This window comes from Silene latifolia, chromosome 2 (genome assembly GCF_048544455.1).
Source record: "Silene latifolia isolate original U9 population chromosome 2, ASM4854445v1, whole genome shotgun sequence".
Lineage (NCBI taxonomy): Eukaryota > Viridiplantae > Streptophyta > Magnoliopsida > Caryophyllales > Caryophyllaceae > Silene > Silene latifolia.
In genome coordinates this window covers 40,272,107-40,293,913 of record NC_133527.1, presented here as the reverse complement: position 1 = coordinate 40,293,913, position 21,807 = coordinate 40,272,107, and the positions used below count along the sequence as shown (strand labels likewise).

The following is a 21,807-nucleotide window of genomic DNA, read 5'->3' as shown; positions in this document are numbered from 1 at the left end:
CACTATCATCAAGAAATCTAGGTAAATTTTGAGTATATTTGCGGCGGAAATTGGCGATTATGAATGAATTAATCGCAACAAAAGCTATCACAGGATCTTTCTAGACACTGATACCATGAAGAAACCTTCAAGCTTGAACGAACTCCATTAATGGAGGAAATTAAACAAAAGCTTTTAGAAGGAGAAAAGTAACAACAAAGCTAAATGAAAGAGGATTTTATTCATTATTTTCTGTTAAGTTACACGAGCTCTATGTATTTGTGTAATACCACAGGTTTTGGTATAAGGATTACTTGACCGAGTGGGCCTTACTCGGTCGAGTAAGGTGTTGGGTGTTATGCGTTTGGGTTCTGGTGAGTCAGTACTCGATCAAGTATGAAGATACTCTGTCGAGTTGGGCGTACTCGATCGAGTACTCCATGTACTCGACCGAGTACGCAGTCAGTTACAGGTAATTTCCGGATATTCGATTAAAATAATTGAGGGGTATTTATTATATGTCGTCAGTTTCTAAATCATTTTACAATCCCTAAAAGTTTACTAAGACTCTCTCTCTCTCTCAACTCTCTTAATCATTTTCCAAGCAAGGATCAAGCCTTTGTGATTCCAGATTCATCTAGCGTTGTATCTATCGTTGTTGTAAGTCTCTAGTTCTTCTAGTGTGGATTATATTGAGTTATGGTAAACCCTAGTTTGGGTTAATTTGGGGGTTTAGGGTTTGGTCATCATATGTGTGTTGAATGTTGATTATCATTATTGTAGGTGACGATGTGGTATTTGTTATGCATTTGTATGATTGATTACAACGTAGCGGATTGTGAAAAGGTAGGGTTTCCTTGCCCGGTTTACTTTTTAATATTATAAGATTATGTGGTAATTGTTGTACGATTGATTATCTGCTGATTATTATTGGTGTGTTGGATTGATGTGGTTGTTGTGATGGTTGTTGATGACATTTGCGAGGTGCGTTCTCGACTGAGTGGAGTCACTTGCGGGAGTGGCTACACGCCCAAGTTTCACCCTTTGTGGAACCCGCCACAGAAGGGGCTGTGCACATTAATGAACAGGGTTATCGCTCGTTCATGAGCGGGGCTTAGGTGGGGATTGGATGTGGTCCCCACTGGTGGTGAGGATATCTGTTGCAATGGGTAATCTGGCAGGGCTACACACTTTAGTGTATAGTCAATTACCAGGTGAGATCGGGAGTTGGAGGTGGATGATGATCAGCAGTTTGCCTTTTGTACTTGTCTTATTTTGATAATACGTAACTGACCCCGTTGTTGTTTTATAAAATCTGTGGTGATCCATTCGGGGATGGTGAGCAGATTATGACAGGTGATGATGTTCACTAGCTATGGGGTCGTCGTGGGGGAGTCATCACTCGAGTTTAGCTTCTGCTATCATGAGATTTACCTTTCAGTTTTAGTTGTTGAACTTTAGTAATCTGTATGTTGGTTTTGGTATTGGAACATGTAATCATTAACTATTTATACTTTAATAAATGTTGTTTTTGATTGGTAAATTTGATATACTAATCTCGGGCAACCGAGATGGTGACGGTCTCTCATGCTAGGGTGGTCCTGGTAAGGCACTCTGTTATGTGGGGGTGTCACAAAGTGGTATCAGAGAGACAATTATGGAACCTAAAACTAATGAACCTAATGAACATAGGAAGTCTAAATAAAATGAAGTCGGGGAGAGTTGTTTGCAGCTACCGCAAAGACTTGGGAGACGTCCTGAAGTCGCATTGAGGCCCATATAACCTCGAGCCGGCCAACATGGGGTGTGTCAAGGGGATCGTTGCGTGTGTATGTGTGTCTATATATGTGTGAATGGAGTGGTGTATGTGTTTCTTTTTTGGAAGTGATGTGGAACTTGTATTATGTAGTAGTCTGTGTGCATTAATATGGGTATGTCAACTAATGTGATGATTTTGACGAGTAATATGATTGGAATGGGTGAGTTGGGGAACAATATGAATGCTACCTAATTGTGATATGTTTGGGTTGAATTTTATTTTGATGAGATGCGATGTGTAGTATTCGGTTTTGATGTATGAGCATGAATGTGGTAAGAAAAGATGAACGTTACTTCTAGCATGTGCATTATACGAGTGTCGTGTTTAATTTTCATGTGGGTATGATAAATTTCAACTATATACTGGTTTTTAGAAGTATTGAGTTGTTATTGTTGGCCTTATTCATGTTTAAGTTGCTTTGTTAAGAAAAATTGATTTGTATGAAAACCGACTATGGAGGGTTGTCTGAAAACTGTCATAAGTTGAGTTCTAGAAATGATATTGCTGTAATTCCAATTGGAGGTGATAGCTTGTCCTCTTACAATTCTAAAGATAGGTCACACGCCGAAAATGACCAAGTAACGAGTGAGATATGACTGTTTTAGGAAAGCTGGACGATGCTGAGAACTGTGTCGGTACTCGGCCGAGTAAGGTAATACTCGACCAAGTATGGACTACTCGGCCGAGTATTCATAATACTCGACAGAGTCATCCTTCTATGACAAATGGGTCTGCTTCTGGAGTCAAAAACTCGGCCGTGAAACATAGTTACTCGACCGAGTATCCTTTACTCGATCGAGTACGCCATGTACTCGACCGAGTACCTCTTTGGGCGGTCATTTTGAGTCGGTGGCTATGTTCTTACATTTTTTTGAGTCGTGCGGTATGTGCACACGTATGTTTTGGGTCTTAAATCATTCTTTATGTATGTGACGGTCTTGATAGGTAAGTTACCAGCTACTATGATGTGGAGAATTCCGGCTTATGAAGGATATATGTTGGGTAGAGAGGACATGAGTATACGGGAGTGTGATGGATAGTAGAAAAAAATAAGAGGCTAGTCGCGTACCTATGCAAAGATAAATTCCCTAAACACAAATAAATGTAGTAATAAGGGTCGAACCACAAGGAAACGGGAATTACGTTGTGATTTGCTATGGATAGATTTTTATCAAGGTCGACTTCGATTTTTGGTTTGGTTTGTTTGTTTGATTATTAATAAAAATTGTAATGTAAGTTATATGATAAAAGAGAGTCTAAGGAGTTTGGGTCACACATGCAAAGGTAAACATATGATCATGATAAACTTGGTACTAATAATATTGTCAATTGCTTAGGCTTAGAGACACCCACCTTACGATATTAGTGTCAACCATAGACCGGGTCCTAGAGAAACTCTCGTCCATCACTAGGTCGTCCTACTATACATGCTTAGTCTAATTCAATTCCGTGCCTCTCGACTTATAAAACGAATGAACAAACTTAATCAATTGAATAAGGCCTTAAACAAAGATTAAACATTATGGCACAAGCATGTGATAGAAGCAATATGAACAATATTATTATTAACCTATTTTGTCATGTTACATATTTGATTATTGCATGGCTCCCCTAGCCCTTAGACTAAGAGATTTAGCTACTCATATTAAGATGTAAATTGTAACTTATATTAAGAGAAATGATAAACATGATTAAATGATTTATATGAACTAGATGTTTTAACATGTAAAAGAAATTAAACCAAAGTAGTCTAAATGAAGTGCTTAATTATAAACTAATATAAACTAAATAGATATGTGAAAATGTAAACTATATAGAAATACTTTAAGGAGATGAACTTGAATGGAAAAACAATATATAACCAAATGCTTGAAAATGAATTAAGAACCAAATGTTTAAGAACTACAAGATTAACTTATAATGAAATCTAAAATGAAAACTATTGAGAGAGATTATATTGCTTAAGGCTATGAAGAATAAAAGTGAGACGTAAAAATTGGATGCCTAAGCTTTGAAATGCCTCTCCTATTTATAGGAGAGGAGAGTGAAACGTAAATCACCATGAGGCATGCAACCCCGATCGGGGCCGCCAACCCCGATCGGGGTCATGTGTTTCCGGGTTAATTACCTTAATTTCTTGATTATGGACCTTCATCTTGGGCTTGATTTTTGCATTAGGCTTTAATTGTAATTCTCACTTCAATCCAACAAATCTTCATGCAAACACCTATTCAAACACTTCCATGCTAGTCCAATATTAGGCCTTATTTAGCTTAGTAGACTTAGTGTACAAAATGTTAGGAAAAAGCCTCTAGATGTTTAGATTCCTACAAAAACATGCTAAGACAAGAAAATACACTAGAACAACAAATATTAGCTTATGACACTATGATAAGTGCTAAATAACAAATAAAATGGAGCTAATATAGGGGATGAAAGAATATAAAATATGCAGTTATCAAACTCCCCCAAGCTAAACCCTTGCTTGTCCTCAAGCAAGAAACCAAATCCCATCAAATGCAATATCCCAAACAAGCTAAGCATAATGATTTAAAAACCCGAAACTGTTGGAGCTGTGTCCTCCAGTTAGTGCGGATAACGTCATTGCACATACACTTGTACGGACAAGTGGGAGCTTGTTGGGGCTGGTGTCCTTAACAGTTAGTGCAAGGACTTATAAATCTCTAAAAGGATCAAAGGGCATACTTTTGGTATTATTATCAGTTGATCCACGTTTATCAATAACGGTTGGCTTGCTAGATAAGTTTGACGTTATTGTCATACAGATGGCGGTGATCAACTGGTCCCTAAAAGTCACACCTATAGGATACGTTTGAGAGATGTGACAGTATGAAAATACAGTCATGTTGATGCCAATTTTGATTGACCAGTTAGTCCGAGTTATTGACTAGTAATTAGTCAAACGTGATGTTGAGATATTTTATTTAATACGGATTAAATAAAATGGCCTAAGCCGAATTAAGCAGTTAATTTGTAAATTAAATATAAACGATTATATTTAATTAATGTATATTGAATAAATTATACAATATCGTCTTTGTCGGACATGTATTAATACTTCAACTGACCCGTGTTATTAGTTGATATTTTAATAGCTGATAACCGATGACGATTTATAATAAAAAACCGCGTCATATACATTTTAGCGAGACGAGTCGGATCACGAGTTAAATGAGGAGAAAGTGGAAAGCCCACTCCCTCCTCTAGTGACCCGCGGACCGAGGCAACAAAAGGAGAGCCTTCTCTCCTTTTGAAACCTAATTCATTTTGACAACAAAAATTAGGGTTTTGGAGACCATTTCTCTCTGAAACCTAGATCTCACATCTGGTAAAAACTCACATCAAGTTCTCTCAATATTGCAAGGCAATTAGAGAACACATTTCTAGCACAAGGGCATATTCTCAGACGTTCTTGGGTGCAACAATTAGGAGGAGGTCTACTTTGATCTCTCATTACCGAATTGCACTAGGACCGAAGGTTAATTCTTGTGCTTTATCGTTTTTCATTGTTTTTCGTTTATGACCATATTTCACATGTTAAATTTACGTTATAGTCCTAAATTTAAAGGGTCTTATACGGATATTACCCTACAGAAACAACATGGGCAAGGAATAAAGCAAACATGGATGAGTTTTACACGACGGCGTAGCATAGAAAACTTTGAATGAACTTTTAAGCTCTTGCATGATCTTTTGACTAATGGACTCTCACGGGGCACTCAAAGTCATTTTGATGTGAAAGGACAATTTTGTGAATAAACACTCGACTATCCTCAACTTATAAAAATGTGCCCGCAATCTAATATGGTAAACATGTCAAAACTAGCAAGCAAAGATAATCAGATGTAAGCATGATAAAGAAGCCAAATGGGTAGGAAGAAGGCAAATAAACATGGGTAAGAAAGGGGAACCAAAGAATTATGGTAATGTGGAGCTAAGTCAAGCTAGCAACTACCAAAATGTAAGGATGCTCAATCCCAATTCTAACCCAATTTTCAATTCAAATCATAAGAAAATTCTCCAAAATAATATGAATAATGCTTGAGAATTTCTCACATCTTTTCTTCTTCTCTTTCTTTTCTTTTCAATGCATACTTCTTTTTTCATGCTTTTTCTCATTCATTCATTTTCTTTCTTCATTTTTTCATTTTCATTTTTTCCATCATTTCAACTTTTTCAAATTATTTCTTCATTTTTTTTCTTCTTTCTTGAGCATTAAGACCAAGCTCACATGATTTCCAACAATAAACCGTATCCGAATGAGCACCCAAACACTATCCAACTAAGCTACTAGCTCAACAAGGGTAGGCAATTTTAATGATGTAGCTAACGATAAATTTTGTGAAGGGGTCAAAAAGGCTAAAATATCATGTGAATGGCTCCAAAATGCTATAACAAATGAATGCATGGTTACCAAGAGATGACATGAAGACCATACTTATGCGTTTTGATGAAACACACATTATAAGGAGACACCTACACTTACCTAAGAGAGACCGGATATTTATGCATCGGTCAAAAAGAGGCTCTACCTTACCAATTTGTAGCTTGCCACAAGTCAAGATCAAGCCTATTCGGTTCATTCTTCATCTCCCACCTACTATGTCAAGACATCCCATGTAGCTAATATCCCATCATTAAAGAATAAATCATTAGTAACAAGCCATTATTAGGATAAGAAAAGAGGAAAGTAGGCTACAAGCAAGCAGAAAGCAAAAATTTCTCTCCAAAATTTTCAAAATTTCTACACTACATGGAAACTACACTATATGGAAATGCAATCTCCCCCCAAGCTAAACATCACATTGTCCTCAATGTGCCAACAATTCAAATTGCCCAATCAAACCATAAAAATGGCTCAAGGCACAAAACAAGAAGGACTAGAGGTTACGTTTAATGGGTTGCAAGATCTAAACTAAAATGCAAAGCAAAAACTTACTCGACTTGCTAGCCTCCCCCAAGCTAGCATGAATTCGGGGGATGGAGGTGTTTCCTTGTGATCTTTAGTGAAGAAATGTGAAGAAACGAGAGAGAAAGGAGGAAATGAGTACCGTCGGGTATGCTTGAATGATAGAAAGAAATCTATCTTTTTTTTTACCCGTATAAACAAAGGCCAGGAAGTCACATAACCACGACCCCGATCGGGGCTGGCAACCCCGATCGGGGTTGACTAACCCTTCGCCTTTTGACTCTTTTCCGCATTTGTTTTAATTCCTTCTCATTTTCCAAAAACCACGACCCCGAACGGGGTCCTTGCATGGGGCTGCGTGCCAGCTTCTCTTTTAATTCTTCTTCCTTCATTTTCACCTAAAAATCACAAAAATAAACATCGTCAAGTCGAGCATTTTATTTCTAAACTACGAAAAACAATAAATTGCAGAAAATTAAAATAAAAAACAAATAAAAGCAATAAAAAGCTTGGGTTGCCTCCCAAGAAGCGCTGGTTTAACGTCCCGCACGACGTAAGAAGCTATTTGATTCAAGTTTTGTTCTTGAGCTTGCCACCAACCAAGCTCCATGCCATAGCTCCTTTTGCATTCCGCAACCATTTGAAAATTTTCAAATAAAATTTCCTTTCTTCTTTTTGGCACCCTTAGCAATAGTGAACTTAGCATCGTCACCTACAAAGCAAACAACACCCATATCGTCCTCCAACGGATCCATCAGTAAGGATTCAGGTGTAGTAGAGGCATAAGAAGAGTCCACAGTGCTAAATAAATAACAAGACTCTTGTAACATTGGGCTTCTAATGGTGTTGTTTTCTCTAAAGGAGACCCTGTCATCACCCACTTCCAATGTCAACTTCCCGTTTTTCACATCAATTAGTACACCCGCGGTGCGTAAAAATGGCCTACCCAATATAATTGGGGTTTGTGAGTCCTCGACCATATCAAGTATGAGGAAGTCAACGGGTATGAAAAACTTGCCAACCTTGACGGGTACATCTTCTAAGACACCTAAAGGTCGCTTTAAAGAACGGTCCGCCATTTGCAATGTGATACTTGTGCATTTTAGAGCACCCATGTTAAGTTTCTCACAAAGGGAATAGGGCATGACACTCACACTAGCACCTAGGTCGCAAAGGGCCTTATCAATGGTATATGTGCCTATAGTGCAAGGAATAGAATAGCTACCGGGGTCCTTAAGTTTCGGGGGAGACTTATTTTGTAAGAGTGCACTACACTCTTCGGTGAAAGCAATGGTCTCGACCTCATTGAAGGATCGCTTCTTTGAGAGAATTTCCTTCATAAAATTTGCGTAAGAAGGGACTTGGGTAACCAATTCCATAAATGGGACGGTGACTTGTAAATTCTTACAAACTTCTAAAAATTTAGCAAACTTACCTTCCTCCTTGTGCTTTGCTAGACGGTGGGGAAATGGTACTTAAACAACTTCTTTTGGAGGAGCATCTTCCACATCTTTCACTATCTCTTTCTCATTGGGAACACTCACCTTCTTTGAAACGGCATCACTCTCCTTAGCATTAGGAGAGACTTCTTCAACAATTACCTCATCACTTTTGTCGGGCATAGGGTGCTCAACAACTTTGGCATCAAGCTTGCTCTTCCTTTTTAGCATCACCAATCGATGGGGAAATGGTACACGGTCCCTAACAAGAGGCTCTTCAGTAACCTTCTTTTTATCATTTCCCCCAAGCTTGGCCTTTTTAACAACCACTTCTTCATCCAAAGTCATGGATGGCCCATTATAGCTTGTACCACTTCTCAAGGAAATAGAATTGACGGTCTCGTGTGGTTGCTCACCTTGGGGTGGTAGTTGACCGTTCTTCCTTTGAGAGTTAGAAGCAGCTAATTCAGCCACTTGTTGTTCCAACATCTTGACCGCGGCATTATGAGCTTGATCATTTTTTTGAATTTGAGCCAATAATTCCCTTTGCATTTGGACTATCATGCCCTCGAGCTTACCAACTCCTTGATTATTTTGTTGGGTATTTTGTGGTGGATTTTGTTGGTAATTGTTTTGTAGGGGCCTTTGTTGATTTTGATAACCCGGTGGAGGGATATACTTTTGTTGTTGAGGAACATATGCATTTTGTTGTAGTGGGGGTTGAGGATTAAGCACATTGTTGCTAGTGTAAGACAAGTTCGGATGGAATTTGGTATTCGGGTTATAAATGTTGGAAAATGTACCCGGTGGATATGAACTTTGTCTTACAGCTTGAAAAGCATTTACCTCTTCAATAGGAGCTCGGCAATGAGCGGCATAATGACCCGCACCTCCGCAACCATCATAAACAATGATTTGACTTGTTGAAGACACGACATTGGGTTGTTGAACGGAATCTCTAGCATCCCTCTCCGCCAATTGTTGTTGGAGCAAGGCAATTTGAGCTAGCAAAACGGAGTTGTTGGAGGATTCTTCTTTACCTTTGAATGGCACAACTCGGGAATTGACATATTGGGCATCATGGACCGCCATAGATTCGATCGTGGCATGAGCAAGGTCGGTGTCAATTTGATCAAACCGCCCATTGTTGGCGGAATCAAGAATCCTTCGGGGCTCGGCACAACATCCGTTGTAGAATGTTATTGCTATAAACCAATCATCTAGCCCATGATGTGGGCATTGTATTTGAAGTTCTTTATACCTCTCCCAAGCCTCATATAAGCTCTCAAGAGCTTGTTGACGGAATCTGGTAATTTGGCTCCTCAAAGTTTGAGTTTTCTCCGGTGGAAACAACTTTTGATAGAAAGCAAGAGCCAAAGTCTCCCAATTGGTGATTCCCATGGCGGTGTGGTCAAGGCTATTGATCCAAAGCTTGGCTTTGTCCTTCAAAGAGAAAGGGAAAAGTATTTCTTTTATTTGGGCTTGAGTGACGCCCGTTTGACGGATCATGGAGCAATAGTCACAAAAGTTTTGCACATGCAAATTGGGATCCTCCAAAGGACTTCCCCCAAATTGCTTCCTCTCCACAAGGCTAATGAAAGCCGGTTTGGTCTCGAATTCCGGCGCGATAATTTGAGTGGTTGTGATACCGGCCGGAAGCATGGCCGCTGTGGGCTTTGAATGATCAGAAAGTTTCACCATCTTTTTAGTAGTAGATGGTGGTGGTGGTGGAGATGATGAACTTGAAACCTCCTCCTCTTCATGAACTTCTAGATCGTCTAAATAAGACTTTCTAGCACTTTCGGCTTGTACGGGAGAAGAGGCCTCTTTTACTTCCTTCCAAAACCGTCGTCTTCTCCTAAAGGTTCTCTCGGGATCCGGTGAAAGCAATTCTCCCTTGCGTGAGGACCTGGGCATAAGACAATAATTTCTAGAGAAGCGATAATTAACGGTCTCAAGGAACAACTGTTCCCGAAGACAAAGGAAAACAAGATAAAAATCGACAATTCAAAAAGCAATAAAACCGTGTCCCCGGCAATGGCACCAAAATTTGATAGGCTAGTCGCGTACCTATGCAAAGATAAATTCCCTAAACACAAATAAATGTAGTAATAGGGGTCGAACCACAAAGAAACGGGAATTACGTTGTGATTTGCTATGGATAAATTTTTATCAAGGTCGACTTCGATTTTTGGTTTGGTTTGTTTGTTTGATGATTAATAAAAATTGTAATGTAAGTTATATGATAAAAGAGGGTCTAAGGGGTTCGGGTCACACATGCAAAGGTAAACATATGAACATGATAAACTTGGTACTAATAATATTGTCAATTGCTTAGGCTTAGAGACACCCACCTTACGATAATAGTGTCAACCATAGACCGGGTCCTAGAGAAACTCTCGTCCATGACTAGGTCGTCCTACTATACATGCTTAGTCTAATTCAATTTCGTGCCTCTCGACTTATAGAACGAATGAAAAAACTTAATCAATTGAATAAGGCCTTAAACAAAGATTAAACGTTATGGCACAAGCATGTGATAGAAGCAATATGAACAATATTATTATTAACTTATTTTGTCATGTTACATATTTGATTATTGCATGGCTCCCCTAGCCTTTAGACTAAGAGATTTAGCTACTCATATTAAGATGTAAATTGTAAGTTATATTAAGAGAAATGATAAACATGATTAACTGATTTATATGAACTAGATGTTTTAACATGTAAAAGAAATTAAACCAAAGTAGTGTAAATGAAGTGCTTAATTATAAACTAATATAAACTAAATAGATATGTGAAAATGTAAACTATATAGAAATACCTTAAGAAGATGAACTTGAATGGAAGAACAATATATAACCAAATGCTTGAAAATGAATTAAGAACCAAATGTTTAAGAACTACAAGATTAACTTATAATGAAATCTAAAATGAAAACTATTGAGAGAGATTATATTGCTTAAGGCTATGAAGAATAAAAGTGAGACGTAAAAATTGGATGCCTAAGCCTTGAAATGCCTCTCCTATTTATAGGAGAGGAGAGTGAAACGTAAATCACCAAGAGGCATGCAACCCCGATCGGGGCCGCCAACCCCGATCGGGGTCGTGTGTTTCCGGGTTAATTCCCTTAGTTTCTTGATTAATTGCTTGAGGAATCTTTATGCTCGTGCTTTAATGCTCCTTAATCACCCGGTAATCCTCTAAATTCTTAGCATCCTAGGCTCCTTGATATCCAATGCTTGCACCTTATTATGGACCTTCATCTTGGGCTTGATTTTTGCATTAGGCTTCAATTGTAATTCTCACTTCAATCCAACAAATCTCATGCAAACACCCATTCAAACACTTCCATGCTAGTCCAATATTAGGCCTTGTTTAGCTTAGTAGACTTAGTGTACAAAATGTTAGGAAAAAGCCTCTAAATGTTTAGATTCCTACAAAAACATGCTAAGACAAGCAAATACACTAGAACAACAAATATTAGCTTATGACACTATGATAAGTGCTAAATAACAAATAAAATGGAGCTAATATTGGGGATGAAAGAATATAAAATATAGTGTTGTTTTGTTTGCTTACTGTTGTTTGCTGTCAGCGTCGGTCTGGGCAAATAGAGTGTTGTTTTGTTTATTAATGCTTCTTACCAGTTTCGGCTTGGGAATGAGGGTAGAGTAGGATACGGAAGAAAGTTGTGTATGTTTTCATTGTTGTGTTGGTATGGTGATATTATGTTAATGGGACACAGTTGTGAGAGGTTGTTAGAATACTTTCGATCTTGTTTTAGATGAGGCATGGTTGACATAGTTGTGGCAAGATTTTTGTGGAATGTGTGTGTGCTGAGCTGGAAGGGGCGAGTGGTTCGTGATATTTATTGGGACTGTGTGTATAAAGTGTTTGGAGCTAGCACTACAAGGATAACACAGCATAGTGACGGACAAATCCGTCACTATATAGCCTTTCCCGTCACAAAAAGCGGGTTTGTGACGGATTTCCCGTCACAAACAGGCGTCACTGTTTATGGTCACAAAAACCGGGTTTGTGACGGCAAATCCGTCACAAATGGAGCAGGGACGGATTTGTGATGGATAATCCGTCACACAATTTCTCCCACATAATACCTGTCACCCGTCACAAAATAAGTAGATGTGACGGATTAGCCGTCACATATTTCTGAACTTATGACGGATTAGCCGTCACAAATTATTATACTTGTGACGGATTAGCCATCACATAATCCGCCACTATTGTGTAACGGTATGTGACGGATATTCCGTCACAAGCGGTTGTCCGTCACAACTCTGTCACAAGTTCGTCACAAACCCGTGTTTTGTGATGGAATTTTTATCCGTCTCTATGCTTCCGTCACTGATCCTCTATATCCTTGTAGTGTAGTATTATGTTAAGTTATGGATGAGTTTTACGGAAATAAACAGAAAACATTGAGGATCTAGCGTGAGTGTGTGTAACAATTGTGGATCGTGGGTTATGATTGTGGAGATAAGTGCATGTATAAGGAGGTATATCATTTTGGCGGTAATGTTGAAGAGATGGAGTAGTGGTTATACTGAGGATTTTATGATATCGGTTAGATGGAGTGTAGAATAATTGGAGGCACGAGAAATGTTAGAGAAAGAGAGCATTGAATATAGGAATGGTTGTAGGTGTCGAGGTAATAGTGGGTTATCGTTGACATGCGATGGTAATGAGGATTATGGGAGGTATGGCAAAGAACCTAGTATTAGTGAGTTACGAGGACATAACATTTATCTAAAGAGTAGTAGGATGCGACAAGAGAGTTTGATGGTCATACTGATTGCAATTGGAAGTTTGAGTGCTGGTGTAGAATAAAGATGGATTTGTGTGATGGTCGATTTTATTACAGGTAATGGTAGTGCTTGTAGTAGTATGATGTTTAGGAGTGTGAGTAAACTTCGATAGTATTAACGGATTGGGTGATGATGTTTATGTGTGTGAGTAAACTTCGAGGACGAAGTACGTTTTAAGGGTGGTAGAATGTAACATTCCGTTTTGGTTTTTTGGTAGTCGTTCTCGCTCATTTGATGGATTGTGTTGGTCTTAGAATTGCTAGTGAGTTACTGGATGTTGTGTTGTTGGCTATTCTACGGTTAATGCTAGGTTGAGTGGTGTTTTTGAGGTAGGCCTTGTTGGGCGAGTTAGTGTCAAGGTTGGAGGATGAGTGCTGAGTGGTGTTGGTTGGTAATGTGGTATGTGTGCATGCTATATAGGTATGGGTGTGCACTTCGGGGACGAAGTTCATTTTTAAGGAGGGAAGACAGTAATTGTAATACCCGTCCTTTTAGGGACCCGTTAGCCGACGTTGACTGACCTTAGACACCTGCCTTGACCTTCGAAAAACTTATGAGTGATGACTCTTGACGATGTGTGTCTTTGTGTGGTTGTTACTCGATCTAAATGAGGCTAATCGATCAAGTAGCTTAGGAGCTCGATCGAGTAGAGGTCACTCGATCGAGTAAGTGCGTTACTCGATCGAGTAACGGGTTTGCAGCGGGGAATTATAAATCGTAAATCGTAAAACCCTAAGTCATTTCTCTACCTTCTTCCTAAACCTAAATGTCGTCATTCCACTTCTCCTCCACCATAGTCCCTTTCCTTGAGGCCTTTCAGGATGCTTACACCATGGGGATGGGATGCTTGAGTCGGGTAGCGGTCTTGACGTCGGATTGCTTTGTATAGGTATGTTGTCATCATCATCATCGCCATCTTTGTTTTTAGTTCTGATTATGGTAGTAGTAATAGAGGGTTTTGATGGTTGTTATAGGTGATTCTGATGGTTTATTGTTGTCTTGTGATCAGACGTGGAATAGCTGCGGTTTGCTAAAGGTAGGTTCGCCTACTCACTACTATTGATTAGCTATAGAGTCTTTCGTTGATGTATGATTGATCTAGTGTCATTGTTATTAATCGGTTGTGGTAGTTGGTTAACATTGTTTTGGTATAGTAGTTGGTGATTGTTGTTTGTACAGGTGGTTGTGATTGTTGTTTGTGGTTCGCGAGGTGCGTCCTCGGCTGAGTGGAGTCACTTGCGGGAGTGGCTTCACGCCATTTATTCGCCTTCTGTGGAACCCACCACAGAAGGGATGTGCACATTAAGGAACATGGGTTTATCGCTCGAATAGATGAGCGTGGCTTAGGCGGGAACGGCTGCGGTCCCCCACTGGCAGGACTGGACCTTCGGGTGGTCATAGATGTGTGGTTGGTTGGAGGAGGCGGTGTGTGTAATGTTGTAATTGTGTTGTGTCTACTTTTGTACTATTACCTCAGTTACTAACCTTGTGTGATTTTGTTGTGTTGTCTTTTTGTGTTGTGTCTGCCGTGATCCAATATGATGAGCAGTCAGGCTTAGCAGGTTGATGTTTGGACCATAGCTGGGTGCTTGGAGGGACGCGTCTATCACGAGTCCTGGCTGAGATTGTTTCACATAGCTTATAGTAGTTTTGAGTTGTATCTTTCTTTTCGTATGTTGGTTTAAATCACTTGTAATATAACGGATTCGTTCTTTTATCGACATTTGATTATTACTGTCCTCGGCCAACCGAGATGGTAACATCCTTATCTGCTAGGGAAGGTCTTGTTAAGGTTCCTTGGTAGATGGGGGTGTTACAAAGTGGTATCAGAGAGACGATTTTGGAACCTGTAACAAATGAGCCCAATGAACGTAGTGAGTCTAATAAAACGAACCTGGTGTATGTATGTTGGGAGCCCCAGCGGATGCTTGATTTTGGATGAGTAGGCGCCCTCATTTCAAAATCACGGCCCCATTATGCTTAAACCAGTCACTAGATATGGGAATATCGAGACGGGAATTATGTGCTTAGTGTGTATGATGGTTAACTTAGAAATAACTGTGATGGAGTTTGTGGTAATGTTTAGTGCGTGTAATTGTGATGATGAACTGTGTAGGTTTGTGGTTGAATGGAAGTGTGTGTGGATGTAGTAGAGATAGTGAAAGTACTGATAGTTGCATTACAAGTATTGGGTAATGTGGTGATCATAATGAGCTTTAAGTCTTTGTAGGCGTACTAGTTTATAAAGGAATTGTGAGTCGTTGCATATGATGGTAATAGTAAGTTGTAGGTCTTGTACTAGATGTAATATGGTCAAGTAGTAATTGGAATTGTGATGGGTGAATTTATTGAGTACCTCTGTAATACGGCATAATCGAGTCGAATATTTGGTTGATAAATTGTTGTGGCATGATTGGAATTTCAGCATATTTAAGTAATATAGGATGGTTTATTGTTGAATGTATGCTTAGAGTAGTGTATATATAAGTTGGATAGTTGAATTTGCAAGTGCATAATTAGAAGTGAAGTAATGCGTTGATTGCATGTACGAATAGTTAAATGTCATGGTGAATTGTTTTGCGTAATATTTGTTATAAGACGGAATGATATGTGTAATATTCGGATGAAATATTTGAGTTATATTTGAGTAGTAATAATGTGTCGTGAATGAATATAATAATCTGTGACGATTTCCAAGTGTACTTTGGAATCGACACGAGTTGTTGTTTTGCAGGAATCGTTAGCTAAACTAGTAACTTTTGACCTTGTCCCTAACCTTGCCCGACCGAGTACGAGTGCCTACTCCACCGAGTAGACCTCATTCGATCTAGTTGAGGAGTTATAAGATCGAAAAAGGTGGAACTACAAGCGAAAACTCGATCGAGTAGCTCCAACTCGGTCGAGTAGAGGCCACTCGATCGAGTGCCTTACTTACTCGATCGAGTAAGTGAACAGTACACGGGTTTATACAGGTTTCTTATACTCTTTTCCTATCTTCTTTCTTCTTATTTTCCTTCATATCTAAGCCCTAATTTCCTCTAAAACTCTCTTCTTCTTGTTTATTTCGTCATTTCCACTTGCTAATCATCCAAGATAAGAATGTTCATCATTTTTTATGTTTTAAATCAATTAGAAACATGTAAAGTGTTGGTGTTTTTCCGAAAATTCGATTTATATGCATGTAATCTTGCTTATGATTGTTGTAACATGATTTTATTTACTTTAATTTGTTGATTATTGATGCTAGAACTAGAAAAATCGAATCAATATAGAGGTTTGAATGGACCGAAATTTCTAGGGTTTGGGGATTCAAATTGAATTTTGTTTGTCTTTTGCATATGAAAGGGGGAAAATTAAGTAATGTATGTTATGGATATCATGTTTAGAGTTGATTTTGATGAGTTTTGCTCGAAATTTTGCCTTAAAAGTGCCCCAAACTGAAAATCGCCCCAATTCTTTTGATGGTACTTAATTTGGGAAGCTATTTTGAAAGTTTAATACCTTGAATTTGTTAGTTGATGTGTTAATTGATATTCTGCTTCCCATAATTTTTATAGCTGTAAGACCGTCGGATGAGAATTCGAAAGTTGTATACTTGAAACTTTTTGGATTGTTTGGTGAAAGTGCGTATATAGTTGTTCTTTCTTTTATAACTATGCATGCAAGTTTATGTACATTCAAGTAAGTGTTTGTTTGTGTGCCTAAAATGTGTGTTGAAAAAAGATGCCAAAACCTACAGTTGGTACCCGTCAGAGTAAGAGGGGGAGGGCTTCTGAGCCTGAGGTTGGTGAGGGAAGTGGGGGACCTACGGTTCCACCTGTGCCTGAGTACCCTGCCATCGTCTTTGCTGATTTCAAGCAAAGAAATGCATTTATCGAGTTACAGAAACGTCGTCTGAAACCTACCCGTTGTATCGACACCACACTCTTAACGAACCTAGGGGTGGAGACGGATGTGAGGCACATCTTTGAGACTTTGGGTTTAACCGGGTTGTACCGTCTTAGGAAACATACATTCTTATGCTTTCTTGACCTTGGAGTTCATGAGTTCTTTTCTCTATGATGCGGTGGAGAAGACCGTCCAATTTCATCTCATGAACACTAGTTTCCTCTTAACCATGGTTACGTTTGCCACCCTCCTTGGCCTTGCCCGACCGGAGAAGGGAGCCCTTAGGGACATCCCGACTGAGTGTGGAGCCAGTATCTTCATGCCTTGCTTTACCAGTAAGAACGCCTCCACCTCCAGCAACATGTTGATCAATGATGTGCAGCACATCATTTTGAAGATCTTTCTTAGTGCTTTGACCTGTTTACCCTATGACCGGAGAGATGTGAGTAAAACTTCACTCACATGAGGTGATGTTGCTTGCTACCTACCTTAACCCCACCCGAGTCCCGAGAGTCTGTTTTAGTGCCCCGACCATAGTGTGTGCTAGCCTAGCTTTGATGGCCTCGACTAACACCCGTTTCTTGTGTTCTGGTGCCATTGCCACACTGTTGGCGGAGAGACTGACCACCTTTTAGGCCTCCTCGGCCTATAAACCTTTGACCTCGTCGTTACCTACCTTGGACCGTGAGTACTTTCTCGATAAGAAATTATTGAGGACTTTGGACGGTGGTGGGTTAGCTTGGAGAGTTTGGGGGATGATTTGGATGAGGATACCTGCCGCCGAGCACCTTCCCGTGACCGAACCTTTGGCAGCGGCAGTAGTGGCAGCTGATTCTGACGATGAGGATGAAGCTTCTTGTAGATACCTCATTTCTACACCTTCCGCCAACCACCGAGTGATGATTGGGCCACATATTTGGTACGCGGAACGATTTATGACTGTCCGTAAGTTTATCATCAAGTGATAGCTCGAATACTTATGTCTACCCCTTGGTCGTCATGTAAGCACCGATACGGACGTTTTGACAGTAATTGTAGTTCATTTGGAGTCCGGGTCAAAAACCGCTTCATTTTCTAAGAAACCGTTTAAAATGCCGAGTCAGAATGTCCTAGAATATTCCGGATATTTATTCCATAAATTAATTTTATATCTTTTGGTAAAATATATCCCATAAATCTCATTTTACGAAATAAGGAAGTAGAGATCCACCGCAATTCCCTAAAAGAAACGCGGAATTCTTTCTTCCGCAGGAGGAAACCTCTGGGGAAATAACTCTCCGTATTTTTCCGTGATTTCTTTCCAAAGTTTGAGTCATTCCATAACTCTCCGTATTTTTTTAGTATAAATAGGGACCTTCGTTCCACATATTTTTCACGCGAGTGTCCGCCCTTCTCTTCTCCCTTTGCATTCTAAGACCGTGCTCTAACCTTTCTACGCCTACGTGCTTGATCAATCGACCATGTAAGCTCAGATCATTCTGAGTTCCAGTCACGTTGCATGACCGAACAATTTGACCACTACACATCAATCAACTTAATCTAAATCCTATAACGAGGGAACTTTCTACATACATTCGAGTCGAGCAATAACTAAACATTAACTTAGTTAATCTCGTTTCGTCAATCATGCAGGTCTGAGGGTGAAAATCCTATCTTTTATTGTATTTTATTTCATTTTGCACTAATTATTGTAAGATTTACGTCAAAAGTATGTTTAAAACCGACTTCTAAAACCTTATTATTAAATCATTTTTACGGATTAGCAGTAACTAGACGTCGAGAAGAAACACAGCAACAACTGCTCCTCTTCGAAAAGTCGCAGCATCTGATGCGCCTCTTCCAGAGGCTTCCGTTGTTTATGCACTTCTTCTTCTTCTTCTTCTTCCTCAGTTTTTATGTTGTTTCGTTCCTTTTATTTTCCTTTCTTCTTTTATTTTCTTTTCTTTCTTCACACATAAATAATTTTTAATACTTTGTTTTTAATAATCACGCTTTATTTACGGTCAAAATCCCTTATAATCAATATTTGCGGATTTTCGTCATTAAATCAAACTCGGATATTAGAGACCCGATTTGTTCATATCAAGTTTCTGTAATTCGACATTTGTACATATTTTCGTTGCTTATTTCCAGTTTATCGCATCTTTCAAAATCGTTTCCGCCTTCGTATATAAACAAAATTAGTTTTAACCCGTTTTCATTCTTCCTTAACTCGTTTTAATCCATTTTAATACCTGTATATTGCTTCTATGACGGTTTCATATGTAATTAACATGTTAAAACACCTTCACTTGAGTTAAATGTCGATAATCAATCATTAAACATACCAATGAATATAAACAAACCCGCGGTTCTGACTTCACAGTTAGAACTCAACCGAGGAACAAACGCAGTGATAGCTGCGCCTTTTCCAAGTGAAGCAGTAATGTTGCGCCTGTTCCGGGATGAGTTCTATCTCTGAATTTCCATTCTTGCTTTGACTTAATCCTTTAGTTACGTAATTAATTGACTATTAGCCGTAATATCACCTTTAATCTGTCCATATTTTCCAACCTTATTTATTTTCCTTTATTTTCCTCAAATCGTCCGTCTTAACTATATTTTGACGTAAATCAGTTAATCATTGTAATTCATTGTAATTTTAATCATTTATTTAATTATGGATGATGTATTTATTTGTTTTTCACATGTAACTAATTCTAAACCATGGTTCGACGTTAATAAGTGCTAACTATTTGTTCACCGACTTAGTTAATTTTCACGTGCTAGGATTAAAACGTTGGATGTTGCATTGCATGCATATAATCGACAACATATCGAATACGGACGATTTCCGTAATCATTAGTAGAGGCCGCTATCGAGGCGGGCGGGATTAGGTGTTCAGTAAAAGGACTTCCTAATACGTACCCTCACCCCTTACTCCAGATCTTTGTGAACATCCGTGTTCATTGGCATCCGTGAGAGTCATTCTAGACATAGAATGCTAAGGGTAACGAGTTCTTAGTGTCTATGTCATTACTTTGTGTCTTGGCATGACATGAGGTATTCGAACGGTTCCAATTTTCCATAAAAATTGGTGGGGACTCCACAAATGCAAACGCTTATCCCAAGCGCCCTCATGGCCCCCCGTGTCCACAGTTTGGCGACTCCGCTGGGGATGATACACTTACGTGTTACCCAGGGTGAAACTTGAACGGGGTTAGGGAATAGTTTATATGAGACAATTGTCAGTTTTCATTACTCGACCTTCTTAGGTCGTTTTATAAGGCCTTCCTAGGCCCAACCAAACCTTTTCGACCAATCGTCCCGTCTGGACGGTCCAAATTCTTATCTGGGCCTAAGGATAGATACCAATTGACGTCAACCATACCGTGGTCCATACTTATATTTGTACCAAGGGCTTTCACTACTAGAGGAAATGGACTAGGAACCGACCTTACTCATGTTTGGCATGGACCTCTCCACAGACCAGGGTTTGATTGCTTGGTATGGCAACCCACCTTTTAAGCCAAAACCCTTATAAATGCACTCAGCATACCGTTATAATGCCTGTATGAATGCTTGTATCATATGTGATCACCATTTTCGTAAACAAAACCATGACGAAATTTTGTAAAATAAAATCATTTTCAAAATGTAAACATTTTCAAAGATGGCCTAAAATAGCGCGAAATGAGTTGAAACTCTCAAGTCAAAATTCGAGCCTCAAAACACCTTTCAAAACCTCACTTCGAGTCAGCACTCCTACAACTACACTACAGATGCCTAGGACAAACATTTCAAAACTTTGGCATTTTCAAACCCCACTTAACACAGTGGCACACTCCCACTTCACAAGTTGAGTCTTTTTTTAGTAAGTGTGTAAAAATGGTCGATCGTGTTTTCATTCGTCGTCGATCTCTTATCCTCAGTTTCCAAGATGCCTGGAGCTAGTCACGCAAGTATTAATGGATAACCCCAAAATGGTAATGATCTAATCCTAGTTGCGCTTATCCGTCTCCAAACAAGCCAAGACCAAGCTTATGCTCGCCTCAACGCTATTGAAGGCCGAATTGTTGATGTAGGAACTAGGCTTCCTCCTGCAGAGAATAATGTTCCTAATGCGAGCGTGCATGATGACATTCCACCCTTTGTTGGAAAACATGAAACCAACCCTCCTCTAGGTCCTACTGAAGCTGAAAAGTGATTCCAATACTTGGAGGAGCAACTAATGTACCTTAAGGGAGATGAAATCTACAGGGAGAATAATCATAAGTATGAAGCGGTAAATGCTCAATTACCAACCAACTTCAACATGACTGACATCCCAAAGTTCAAGGGGCACAAAAACCCGTTAAACCACATTCGTGCCTTCAATGCTTATATGTTTATCAGAGGCATCAAACCTGAGATGTTCCTAAGGATCTTTCTTTCATCTCTCGACACCATTGCCAAGCAATGGTTTTACTCTTTGGAGCACAAGAAAATTGCCACTTGGGACGATGTCGGAATCGAGTTTACTAAACAATACGCTGAAAATGCTGAGATCCAAGTTAATATGCGCACTCTAGAGGTTCTTACCCAAAATGAAAAACAAGGCTTCACCGACTTCACAAGTAGGTGGAGGAAGACTAGCACACAACTTGTTGAACGTCCAGACGAAGCCACTCTTGTGGAAAAGTTCATGGATAACTTAAGACCTATTTATGCAAACCACTTGAGGTACCAAAACATAAAGTCTTTCAAGGATCTGACTGTGCTTGGGACAAGAATTGAATATGACATCCGTAAGGGACTCTGGTCCAAGACGGTAGGTCGTGGATATCAAGGCTCGACGAGTCGTTCTTATGGCTCTACTGGCAAGACTGATGAGGTTAACCTTGTCGAATCATCTAAAAAGAATAGCCCTCAAAGGAAGTTCACAAACATTGGTGATTCATACT

General features: G+C 39.3%; 1 non-coding gene across 1 annotated transcript; it reads left to right on the top strand.

Annotated features, from left to right (window-relative positions):
• The first annotated feature begins 9,389 nt into the window (after positions 1–9,389).
• Positions 9,390–9,496, top strand: LOC141644728 (small nucleolar RNA R71). Its single transcript, XR_012544338.1, has one exon. It is a non-coding gene; the product is annotated as a small nucleolar RNA R71 (small nucleolar RNA).
• Positions 9,497–21,807: the final 12,311 nt, after the last annotated feature.